Genomic DNA, 14,229 nt, shown 5'->3' with positions numbered 1-14,229 from the left:
CACCTTAAACTACTATCTCAAGAAATGAAAGCATATGCGAGTGTTAGAAATATAGGAATGGAGTGATAAAAGTTCAACAACTCACCAGTTAATCAAAAAACAAGAAAGAACAAAGTCCACAGTAGTTGTTGATACCCAATTTTTCCCTATAATATTTTTCAAAATGCATATATACCTCCAAAACTACACATTAGCATCAATTAATATTTTTTCATGGTTGTTCTTTAAGGTTATTTTACTTTTCTACTAATAATCGATTTTTAGCACTACGCTACTTTAGGTTTTTGATTTCTCTGATTTCTGTTGTTTGAATCTCTGTATGTTTGAAGTGCTTTCTGTTTCCATGGCTATTTCTTTAAGGTTCTCCTAATCTTTCTGCTACTAATAAACCCTAAGTATCTTTCTAATTATCTGGGGTTTTCTCTTCCGTTTTACAAAAGGTTTTCTGAAGTTTTTATGTTTCGTTTGATCTTTCTCGCATGGTTATGTTCCTAGTCCAATTGTTTGACTATTCAGTGTTTTATTTCAACCTCTTATCCGTTATTGTTTGAATAATTGATTGATTAGCCTAATTATATAGGGTTTCCTTTGTTTACTAAACTAATTTACTGATTTCTGATTGTTTCCCTTAATCCTGAGTTCTTAATTGATATCTCTTGTCTATCTATGGTTTGATTGACCCTTTGATTGGTCTCTGATTACCCGTGTTGCCTTATTTGTGAAACTGATTACTTGATTTAAGGGTTCTAACCCTAATTGACTGTTAAACCTACTTCTTGCCTTATTTGAAATTCAATTAGAGTTATTTATGGTATAATTCCCTAATTTCCTACCCCCAATCAAGCTTGATTGATTATTTGATTATTTCCATCCTTATTTTTGCAATGTCAATTTGCCTTGCCTTACTTACCTATACTATTCGACTTATATATATATATATATATATATATTCTACTTTAGACACGAACAATAGTTCACATACACACACAAAACTTTCCTCTTATCTCTCTGCTGCTTGTGATCACTGCTGGACTAGCGGCTGAAAGCCAAGGCTAGGCTGTTGAATCCTGCTCACTTTACCTTCTATTTCTGCTTCCTTAACTGGTATGCCTCTACCATTGTCATTCAATTAAAATATGTGTTTATCAGCATGCTACTTCTGTTTAAATTTGTGTGTTTATCAGCATGTTACTTCTGTTGAATATGTGTGCTTATCAACATGTTACTTCTGTTCAATCCATGTGTTTGTTAGCATGACTACTTCTGTCCAATCTATGAGGCTACTCCTGCTCAAAACTACGTAGTCAATAGCATGCCTAACTATGTGTTTCCTAGTATGTCTATTAATGTTCAACCTATGTGTTTATGTATACTCCTGTCCAATACATGTGTTTATTACAATAGCATGTTGACTTCAGTTTTTAGTTAGAACTAGGTGTTCTGCCTTCAGCAAGTTTGCATGTTTACTTATGTCTAAAATTAGATCTATGTCTTGTCTACTTCCCTACTAGTATGATCTCTTATCTGGATACCTTGCTCCCAATCCCTATTACCCTTTACATCTGGTTGTTTGATCCACCTTGCTTTTGTGTTTGGTCACTTAGTAACAGCTAATAGGCTTAAGTAATCCTATTTCTGAATGATGTGTGTTTGGCTGGAACCTTTGCCTAGGTTCCAGGAACTGAATGACTCTGTTTACTTATGATTTTCTTGAAAGTCTGAAACTGTTTCTCAAAACTACTCTTGTAAAGCACTATCCACTTCAATTCGTAGAACACTTAGGCTCTTGCCCTTCCAGTGTGAGCATTGTTTTGGAGTCCACGAGGCTCCTCTGAACTTTGACACACTGGGGCTGGTTACTCCACACTGCACAAGTTGATGATTTTTTAAGAGGACCTTGGTGTGAGCACTGCCCTGGGTCCCTGAGGCCCTTGGGAACTTTGACACATCAAGGTACCCCTCTTGTACTATGAGATGTGGCATTTAAGACTGTTTGAAGGCCTGGTTCCCCAGGTTTTTCTTTGGGCCAATCCAGGCTCCCTATAGTATATTGTTATCATTTTGTAATTCATTTTTTACACTTGGTTTGTAATATTAATTACTTTGTAAACTAATATTGGGGAAATTAGTAAATAGGGAGGGATTATTATACATATTTTGTTAGGAATGGGTAGATATCATGCCTATAGTATTTAAAATCAGTGTTTACATCCTAGAAGCCATGCCTATAGGACATTGCAGTGTTCATCACTTGTGTGCATTCTAGATATCATGACTATAGGGTTCAAATCCACTTTTGCAATCAGAAATTATATTGTTGTGTTGTTTGACTATTTGCATGCATTCTAGATACCATGCCCATAGGTTAAAATCAAATCTTGCATTTTTAGATATCATGCCTATAGGTTAAAAATTAGTCTTGCACGTTTGGATATCATGCCTATAAGTTAAAAATCAGTCTTGCACGTTTAGATATTATGCCTATAAGCTAAAAATCAGTCTTGCATGTTTAGAAATCGTGCCTATAAGTTTAAAGTTAATTTCTGCATTTAGGAGTCATGCTAAATAGATTCAACGCATTTAACACTTTGAAACCATGCTTGTAGGATCTAAAACCAATCTTACATTCTGGACACTATGTTTGGTTAGTTTAAAATAAATTCTCGCATGCCAATTAGGTTTTAAAATTGTTGTATTGTCTAAAATCAGTCCTCACATCTAGATAGCATGCCCATAGGATCTAATGAACCCAACCTGCTTGTTTAAAATGGTTTTACTGGTTATTGCACTTCTGATTGACGACTAGAGATCATGTCCATAGGATATCATTGATACACACCTAGGCAAGCCTGTAGGGCGACTAAAAATCATGTAAACTATAAAACCGTGCTTTTGATTAACTATCCAGATTCAGCAACACGCTTTAAAATTAGTAGGCAAACTGATTAGGTATTGGTTCCCGCTTTAATAAGGCTTTGCATATGTTCTAATTTGTGTTCACCTAGATATCCTGTCACTAGGATTCTTTTCAAATGTCTAAAACGCTGATGTCTGAGACGTGCATTGGTTTGTTCTATTTGTAGAGGTAAAATGTGAGCCCCCTTAATTGTTCTTTACTTGACAGTCCTAATTGTTTTGTTTGTCGCCTAGAGTTTTCTCCTTTTAATTACTGTAGGAGAGTCTAGATCCACCCTAACTAGAAGTCCTAAAATACCTCTGGGACTATATAAGTAAAAGGACGGGTAGTGCACGCATGCGATATATTTTAAGGTTGCTAGAACGCTTTAGGCTATGACCAAGGGGAGGGAATTGGGTAGTGAAGGATATGATGACTTGTGCGCTAATGCCATGTGTAACCCCTCTATTTGGGGAAGGCTTACCGGGTATTGTACAGATGTGATCCTATAGGCTAACAAACCTAGGACTTCCCTCACATTATTTACATATGTGTGCTTAGACTGCCGATCTATTAAACTTCCTTTATTTGCATATGTGTGCTTAGACTGCCTATCTCTTAAATGACTAATTCACATAATTGAGTTCGGCCAGGACCCACCGCTGTAGACTGCGAGGGGTGCCTAACACCTTCCCCTCAAGGTTATTTCGAGTCCTTACCCAATCTCTGGTAATGCAAACTAGTTATATGAGTTAATTGCTCTAGGTGCCCTAACACACCTTAATCCGTTAGGTGGTGACTCTTCAAATACCCAATTCAAAAAAGGAAACGAGTTGTTCCCAATGAATGTCGAAACCCGGACTCCGCGAGGAAAAAGGGGGCGACAGTAGCAAGAACCCAGAATTTCTAGCCTTGGCTTTTAGCCGTCCAGGAATCAGAATATAGAACAAGAGTATGAGAGAACAAAGAGTAGTAACTTTAGTTTTTAGTGAATTTCTTAATGATTTTAGTATTCTCTAAAGGGAATGAGGGGAGGGGTTTATATAGTACGGGAAATTAAATAAATAAACAAGGAAACATTGTAAAATCAAATGTAAATAAAGAAGCAGTATCATGCAGAATCAGTAAAATCAGATTTAGGAAAAAATAGGCAAACCCTAGTTTTAGGAAAAACCAAATATCAATGGAATATACAAAAACACAGTGGCATATAATGAATATAGACACAAATAACACTAAAAATTAGAGAATAGAACTGATTTTTGTCCGATCTAAAGGGATCTAAAAACCCTAATTTAGGCTAACTAAGAATCAACAGGAGATATAGCAATATTCGTACTTACAATAGAGCATATTACGAATATAGACAGAATAATTAGAAAAATCAAGGGTCTGAACCATTTTTTGTTCGATTCTTGTGAGATCTGCTTGCCATGTTTAGGCAAGCAGTATAGAAAAGGATCCAATACCAGGGAGGGATCATATATGGAAAGAAACACCCATAGAATCCCATGTCAGGTGGGATTAAAAGAGTGATTTGGGGAAGATGGCTAGGGTTTGAGAGATGAGAGAGGAGAGGATCAAGGGCAGCGGACGAGTGAGAATGATTTAGGGTTGGGAGGTTTGGGTATAACTAAAATGGAGGGTGTAATGTGGGCCGTTGATCTTAGAGAGAACATGGTTCTCTATCAGTTCCCATTGAACATACACACACACATACAAAAGTAAATAACACAATAATATTTTACCTGGAAAACTCCTAGCTCACGAGATTAAAAACCACGACCTACACTAGTAGGATTTCAACCTCACTACCGAGCAACTTTAGATTACAACCTATTGTAACCTAGTAATTAAACTCTTAATCCCTCACCTACTTGCAATACTATATTGCAAGCCTCTTTGTAATAACTCTATTACAAAGCAACAAACTTTGACTAACACTAGTCAAGAAACTAAACCAAACAATGGTTTAAATCTGTCCTACAAAGACACTTCTTGAAAGTAGTGTATGATTACAAATGAAGAACAAATAACAAAGACTCAACAAACCTAAGGACTTAAGATATCTTCAATCTTTGGATCTGGTCCTTGAGGTTGCAGTAGCTTTGTTCTTGAGAGAGGTAGTGGCTAACACTTGAGAGAGAAAATCAATTTTAGGTTTTTCAAGTGTGTGTTTTCCCTTGCCTCATATTGGTAATATATAAGTGAGGCCATTGGGATGATGTAAGCAAGTATCTGGTACATAGCATGCTCCATAAAGTGATTGTTGCACTGTTGTGTGTGCATTGCAACAGTGTAGCAACTTTAACAGCAGTAAGAAGTTGACTTGTACTATGATCAGAGGAACTGATAGCCATCTATTCCCTCTGCCGTTTCTTTAACTGATATCATTGGAACTTGAGCCAGACATGTGACTTGTTGTTCTGAGCACTTTGAGGTTGTGTATCAAGTTTCCTATCTGGTTCTCGTATGAAGTTTGTTATATCATCAAAATACAAAGGCACATAACTTATCAATAATGTTATATGTCACTCATTTTATAGTTGTGGTGACACGTATGGGGTTTTATACAATGAGACACCAAGATTCAGAGAGAAACTTCCTTTTGTGCCCTTAAGTTTTTTTAGGAGATTTCCTGCAAAAACAAACAACTTGTAGTGAGAGGTTGTAGGTGTCATGGCCCAAAATCCATTAAAGGTCGTCATGGCGCCTAACACCGACGTCAGGCAAGCCAATGGAGGATGATTAACTTAATTACTCATTTTGGCATTTGAAATAATAATTTTCATTAATTAAAGTGTATGAAATAGAATTTATAGGATAAGTGATAATATTACACAAACTACAATAATGAACAATCCCGTAAGAACCCCCAAAACCTGGTGTCACAAGTGCATGAGCATCTATTAATGAGTACAATAATAATACAACATCCGCCTTAAATACAAGTTATACGGGGAATATAAATAACTCTTATGGAGACTCTGTATGCTTCGGATCGTATCAAGAAAGTGCAGCTCACCGTAAAGTCCCCGCAACCACCGCGCCTCTGCACCCAGAGGACCACCATAAACATATATGTATACTTGCACAATAAGTGCATCATGAGTACGTAAATCAATGCGTACCTAGTAAGTATCTAGCCTAAACCCAGAGAATTAGTAATGAGGGGTCGACATCAATACTTATTAGTGGTCCAATAAGACAGATACAGTAAGAAGTAAACAAATATGGGGCAGAGTAAATAAACAAGTATAAGTACGTGGTACAATCCTCCTCTCAGCAATAAACTCAAACTCTCGATTAGCAGTTACCTTCTCAATCGGAGTATGTATGTATATGTATGTATGTATGTATGTATATATATATATATAATAGACCTCACCAGATAGGTCGTCATAATTCAAATCAGGTAAACTCCCAGATATATTGACTTTTTGACTAATAATACGCACGATTCCATAGGAGTATTTTATAGAAATGCCAAGGCGTACGGCCCTATCCCATCATAATCTTGTATATAAACCATGATACATCTATTATATTGCCGAAGTGAATGGCCTGCTCCCATGAGAGTGTGGTACATAATCCTCCCGAGGTATGACCCGATCCATCATAATGTGCGTAGTGTCGAGGGTCGAACAACACAAACCGTAGATATATCTATCTTGCTGAGGTGAACGGCCTGATCCCATTAGAATAAGAAGCTTTAATGGGTTCTTGACCCCACTCACGAAGGGACATGTGAGTTATAAGAAGCTTTGGGGAAACCTTTCGATGAGAACGCATAACGTAGGAGAAATTCATAAGAGGAGCACAATTATCTCGCGGCTAATCACGAAGCCCATCGAATCTCTACAATAGCAAGTCTATCATTCTACACAAGTCTAGTCTCAAGTCATAATGTAAAATAAAGGAATGTAATAGGCAAGGGACAACTCAAATAGTATAGCTATAGCATGGTGTGAACCTAAGTCTACCTGGATAGTAACATGGATTTAGCTATGTACGGACTCCCGTCACCTCATGCGTACGTAGCCCCAGCAATAAGTAACACATATCAAATACATCACCTAGGGGTAGTTTCCCCCTCACAGAGTTAGATAGGAGACTTACCTCGCTCCGAAGTTCCATAACCGGCTTCGATGCCACTCTAACACCTCAAACCGACACCCATTGCTCCAAACTAGTCAAACAAGGTGCAAACCAATGAAAATATACTCCAATACTTATAGTTTAACAATATAACAATTCCCAACTCTGCTCGAAAAGCAAATAAAGTCGACCCTCGGGCCCACGTGCACAAATTCTGAAATTTTTTGAAGATAAACATTACCCATTGTCGCGCCCCTCTTTTTCGCTCCGCGGAGAGAGAGAAGTCTGGGTTCCAACATTCATGGGGGTTAATAACTCATTTTCTTTTGGGAATTGGGTATCGAAGATTCATCACCTAAAGATAATGGTGCGTTAGGGCACCTAGAGTGATTAACTCTTAGACTAGTTTGCATTACTAGAGATTTAGGGTAAGTGCTCTAAATAACCTTGAGGGGAAGGTGTTAGGCACCCCTCTTGGTCCACAACAGTGGATCCCGGCTGAACTTATACTTATGAATTAGTCCTTTTTACAAATAAATAGTTTAAACACATACTAGCAAATAAAGGCATGTTTTGGACATTGTATGACTCAAGTAATAAGACAAAAGAAAACAAAAGACTTGAACGAGTTGCATATATAGAGAAAAGTTTAAACATCAGGAGTTGGGAAAGAGGGGTCCTAGGTTGGTTAGCCTATAAGATCACCCCACGCAATGCCTGGTAATCACTCCTCAATAAGGGGCTACACGTGATATTAGCGCGTAGTCATTATATCCTTACTACCCAATTCCCTCTCCTTGGTCATAGCCTAAAGTGTTCTAATAACCTTGACAAATGTCTTATGCGTGCACTACCCGTACCTTTCTTGTGGCCTTGGAGGTATTTTAGGACCTCTACTTTTGGACAGTTCTAGACCCTCCTAAGTTATTTAAAGGAGAAAAGTCTAAGTCAATCAAAAACAATTAGGACTGTATTTAAGGAGAACAAATTATAGGCTCACAGTCACCTCCACAAATATAACAAGGAAGTGCACGTCTTCAAACAACAGTCAAGTATTTAAGAAAATCCTAAATCATGATATCTAAGTGAGCAGAACGTATACAACATTGAACTAAGATAAAGTGTCAAAATCCTATTTAGCTTGCCTACTGATTTAGACCTGTTAAATCTGAACAGTTTTAAATAACAAAGCACAGTTTCATAGTTGCAAAATTTTAATCGCCCTACAGGCTTGCCTAAGCGCATAACAGTGGTGTCCTAAGAGCATGATATCTACATTTTAGGAATGTAGAAAAACAGTGAACAGTTTTTAAAACGGATAACTTGAGACCCTATAGACATGTTTTCTAGCGGTATTAATTTAAGGCAGTGTTTGAAAACTCATTTAAAGAAGCGGACAGTTGATTAAACCAATTCATAATGAACTAACATGAATTAAACTGATTTGTTTAACTAAACTGATTTTAAGTTCTATAGGCATGATTTCTATTAGAGCTGATTTTAATCCCTATAGGCATGGTATCTAGTTATTAAAGTTGACTCTTGAACTTATAGGCATGATATCTAAGAAGACGAATGTGAATACATATTGTAGCAAAAACTGAACTTTGATTAATTTATCTCTATAGGCATGATATCTAATCATAAGACTGATTTTAACCCTATTGGCATGATTTCTATTATTAGAGCCATGATCCTATAGGCATGATTTCTAATATTGTGGAAGTAAAGCAAACATAGCAAATGCATTAACACAATCTTATAGGCATGGAATCTACCCGATTTACCCAACATATATAACTACCCACCCATTTTCACTAATCACCCCAATGTTGTTTACAATAATTATTACAAATCAATGAATTAAAATACATAAATGAACAGAAGTTAATCTATAAGGAGCCTGCAGTAGGCCCAAATGACTTCCAAGCCTCCAATAGCCTCAAATGCCAAAGTTCCATAGCAGTATCATGTCTAGGTGTGTCAGAGTTCCCTAAGGACCTCAAGAATCCTAGGCAGTGCTCACACCTAGACTTTTTCTCAAACAATAACTAATTTAGGTGTTGTGTGGAAAGGCCTGCTCTAACATGCCAGAGTTTAGAGAGATCTCAAAGGTCTCAAGGCAGTACACATATCAGAGGGCAAAACCTAATATCCTAAGAGTAAAGTGAGAGTGCTTGACATAGTTTGGTTTTGAAAATAGTACAGAGATGACTTCAGAAGTAGAAAAGTTTTTCAAAAATAGGAAATAACTTAGTGGTAAAAGACAGTTTGAGAAGAATTCCAAGCAGCAGACAATCAATTGGTCATAAGAGATATCCAGATTCATAAAAGAACACTTAACAAATAGATCTTCACAGAGAAATAAAGGGATTGTGGCACATAAGAATCACATTATGGTACATGGATAGGGATAGAGGAAACATATAGTCACAAACTGCATGCAACACTTAGGATTTTAGAGACTCAGTAAATAGTTAGGACATAGATAATAATTGGCCTATCTTGAACATGAGTAAACATATAGTTTGGACATGCTAGGTGAAAAAAGTAAGCAGGAAAGAGTGCAGAGTGTAAAACATGCATTGAACAGGACAAAGTATAGACATGCTGAGCAAAGAAATAAACAGGAATACAAGTTGAAATCATAATTGATGAACTAGTGCAGGAATGAAACACATAGGGTTTGGATCTCAAAACTTAATTAGAGAAATACCATTTGAAGAAAAGGGTGCAGAATATAAAGCAAATAAAGCTCCAATATCTAGCCCTAGCTTTCAGCCGGCTAAATCAGTGGGTATCACAAGTAGCAGCAGAGAAAGAGAACTTTAGAGTGTAAGGAGTAGTGATTTTTGAACTAATGTTCATTGTTTTAGAATATAAAATAAGTGGGGTTTATATAGTAATCAAAAGCTTGACAAATAAGGTAAGAGATCAATTAAGTAGTAAATCAGTGAAGTCACATGTAAATCAACAAGTCTTTCCCTTAATTAAGGGACAATTAAATCAACGGTAAAGAATGCCAAGTATTTAAGGAAAAGAATCAAGAAAGATTTGGTATAGAGTAGGTAATTAGGGGTAAATGAACAGAAGTTTTAATTAAGAAAACAAATCAGTAAGAATCGCAGAATACAAACAAGGCAAGGAAAAATAATTAAGGCAAGCGATTCAATCAAATCGAGTAGAGAGGTAAGAATCGAAAATTTAAGGGAAAGTGTTCAAATCAAACCAAGAAACCAAGAATTCAGAATAATCAAAAAGATAGTCATGAAAGAGTCAGCATGTTTAGCATATAAAATAAGGTAGAACATGAATAGTCAGGATTCCACATAACTTTAACAAAACAAATAGTTAGAATGGCACTGATTCAAGGAGAATGTTACAAGTCTTAACATGAATAGTTAGGACAAACACAAGCACATAAAATCAATGAAAGGTCGAACTAAGAAATTCTGTAGAAGCATATTAGGACAAGAAAATCACGAGAAACCACAAGAACCCAAAGCAAGAACACAATCAGATGTACTAATACTCAAAAACCAAATGAAGAACCCCAAAAATTAGGGCTTTTGGTACAAGCGAGTTAAGGTTGTAGCAGACTCATAAAATTAGTCAAAATATATGAGAAGCATAAGATTAAACACAAAAAATCATCAAACAATTTTTAAAAAGAAATATCGAAAACCTTAGTTTTTAGGAAAAGATGAAAATCACTTGAAAATCATACGATTCTTGTAAAAAATCTTAAGGTTGTTGTAAAATTCACATAAAACAAATCAAAATCACCTCAGATCTATACAGATATGAGAGGTTTAGAAAATGAAATTATAGTTTCGAAGAGAACGGCACAGAGATAAAGAAACATACTGAGAAACCCGTAGATCGTAGTCAATATAGGACGATCTTACTCGGAATTACATTGGAATGGCCTGAAACAGGCGAGGGAACAACCATAGATGCAAGTCACTAGCCCTGGTCCCTTGAGGGCCCTGGAGATGGCAAGAATAACGTGAGAGAGGCCATTGGAGGCTTGGGAGGTGGTGAGAAACCACCGAAGATAGCCATAGATGAGGGTCAATGAGATTGGATTAGGGTTAGGTTGAGAGCGTTTGAGAGCAGAGAGGGATTTCAGGGTGGCGGGTAGTATAGAAATGATAGGGTTTGGGGGGTCTTTTGGGTTTATTTTAGAAATGGTTGTTTACGGTCGTTGATCTCTATGACCAACGACCGAGATTAAAGGGTTTTTTAGGCCGGATCGGGTTGGGCGGATGGGTATTAGGCTTGGGTAGGTTTAGGTTTAAAAGTTGGACTGGGTATTGGGTCAGAATTAAGGCTGAAATTGAAATAAAAATAGGCTAGGTTTTAAATAGCCACTTTTAATCCTATATAATTTATAAAAATAATAAATGATTTTTAAAAAATATTTTCATTTACTAAAATGATTTAAAATAGTTTTTTAATATTTTAAAAATATAAAAGATCATATTACGCACTAATAACGTAATTATACATTAGTAGGGCTATTATTGTAAAGATACACAATTTAGCCAAAAAAATGTAAATGCAATTATAAAAAATGCATTAAAAATATTTAAACACTATTTTGGCATAAATAAAGAATTTACATGACTAAATCACCACAAAAAAAGGATAATTATTGGAAGTTTTATAAATAAAAAGGGAAGTAATAAATTAATTTGGAGCCTTTAAAAATTATAAAAAAATTATAAAAATGCTTATGCATGCATACAACTACATATGTGCTATTGTGAAAGTTTTTATATGTATTAAAAATATATGGGGGAAAATTAGGTATAAACAACTACCCCTCTTTACCCGGGAAGGATGAAAGAGTTTTCGGGTAAAAAATGATGGCCAATTTTGATTGGACGGGATGTTTCGAACGACAGAGACCGGACTCCGGTCTTCGAGTTGCCTACATATCCCTGGTCTTATAGGAATCAGGCCATGTGTAGTTCTGGATTCATCGGCGGAATATACCAATGAAGTCATTACAAGAATGGCCACGAGATTTCGGGATATGTGAAATAATGGTTATGGTTAAGCTGGAGATAGTTGAAGAAAATGGAGCGAGATTTCTCCTATTGGGATAGCGGTTTCTTACTGGTTACCTGAGATAAAAAAGATGCTACGAACATGTATTTGTACGAGAATTTAAACATGATGCAGATTCCCTTTTGGACCATGAGAGTTGTCTTTGGATGGTTAAGGATGATGACATACTCAGACCATGATGTTCGGGGCCATGAATTGTTTAGTGAGGGATTCGTAGGCCATGAAATGATGTTCTCGGGCCATAAAAAGTGGTGCCTCTGAACCTTGACGCCTTTGAATAATGATATGCAAGTTTGAGGGATCCTCAGGCCATGGTATGTTGTCTTCCAGCTATGAGGATGATGCCTTTTAGACTATGACGCCTTTGGATAGATTGGCGATATTTTAGCCCATGATATTGAATAACATGATGTTAACAAGACAAGGCTTAGTCTTGTGAAAATGGAGGGCAGAGCTTAGCCCGATTGAAAAGCAAATCGATAATACTAGAAATAGAGTAATATTTATGCAAAGAGGGATAGTGCTTAGTCCCATGCGGATATGGGAGGCAAGGATTAGCCTTATGCAGATATGGGAGTCAAGGATTAGCCTCATGCAGATGGGGGCAGGGATTAGCCTCATGCAAGTATAGAGGCAAGGATTAGCCTCATGCAAATAGGGAGGCAAGGATTAGCCTCTTGCAGATATGGATGCAGGGATTAGCCTCATGCAAGATAGGGAGGCAGGGATTAGCCTCATGTAGATATGGAGGCAGGGATTAGCCTCATGCAAATAGTGGAGGCAAGGATTAGCTTCATGCAGATATGGAGGCAGGGCTTAGCCTCATACGAGTATGGAGGCAAGGATTAGTCTCATGCCAATAGGGAGGCAAGGATTAGCCTCATGCAGATAGGGAGGCAAGGATTAGCCTCATACAAGTAGGGAGGCAGGGATTAGACTCATGCAAATAGTGGAGGCAAGGATTAGCCTCATGCCTCATGCAGATATGGAGGCAGAGATTAGCCTCATACAAATAGGGAGTCAAGGATTAGCCTCATGCAAGTACGGAGGCGAGGATTAGCCTCATGCATATATGGAGGCAAGGATTAGCCTCATGCAAATATTGAGGCAAGGATTAGCCTCATGCAATTATGAAGGCAAGGATTAGCCTCATGCAAATATGAAGGCAGGGATTAGCCTCATGCAAATGTGGAGGAAAGGATTAGCCTCATGTAGAGAGCAAGTAGCAAATAAGAGTAGTACTTAGCTGGAGATATATTTGGTATCTTATGTCCTGATTGATAGCGAATTTGTTACGTGTATATATTTGCGGATGCTATCACTTCGTCAAATGTGCCTACATTCAAAGAAAAATTGTAAGTTTTCTGAGGGGAGGTTGGTTCGTGCCTTTGTCCGCTGGCCTTGCTTTGCTCCATTCTGGAGGACTTTTCGAGTTCCCCTAGGTAACACCTGACTATTACGGAAATAAAGTTTTTCGAAAAATATGCACTTATTGATAAAAATAGAGTCATTTTAGAAATATATTGATATATCAAGTAATTTTAGATGAACTAGTGACTGTAACACATCTCAAAGGCAGTGCAGCTTTCTTATATTGGAATTTTGAGGGTCCTCCTCAAAATTCTGCCCCAGTTTGGTAGATGATCTTTTGACCTTTTGCGGATAATGGGCCTTGTTGAACCTTCTTCGGAATTTTGAGAATTCTTCTCAAAATTCTGCCTCAGTTTCTGATCTTGGGGGAAATGGAAATTTTATTATGATATGAACGAACCCATAAGGTTGCCTACGTATCCCCTCTTAAATGAGAATCAGGTCAAGCATAGTTCAATTACATCAGATGAGGAAATTTAAATAAGCTAAGCATAGTATCTCTTGATTGCGTCTGAATTGATTGGTTTTGGCCAGATTTCTCCATCCATTTCTGCAAGTATGAGTGCTCCTCCTGTCAGCACCATGTGAACCATGTAAGGACCTTGCCAGTTGGGAGAGAATTCCCTTTGGCTTCATCTTGATGTGGGAAGATCTTATTCAGCACCAGCTGTCCTGGTGCAAATTGCCTTGGTTTGACCCTTTTTGTTGAAAGCTCTAGACATTCTGTTCTGATAAAGTTGGTTGTGACACACTGTGTCCATCCTCTTTCCATCGATAAGGGCCAATTG

This window comes from Nicotiana sylvestris, chromosome 9, assembly GCF_000393655.2.
Source record: "Nicotiana sylvestris chromosome 9, ASM39365v2, whole genome shotgun sequence".
Taxonomy (NCBI): domain Eukaryota; kingdom Viridiplantae; phylum Streptophyta; class Magnoliopsida; order Solanales; family Solanaceae; genus Nicotiana; species Nicotiana sylvestris.
This window is presented reverse-complemented; position numbering follows the sequence as displayed.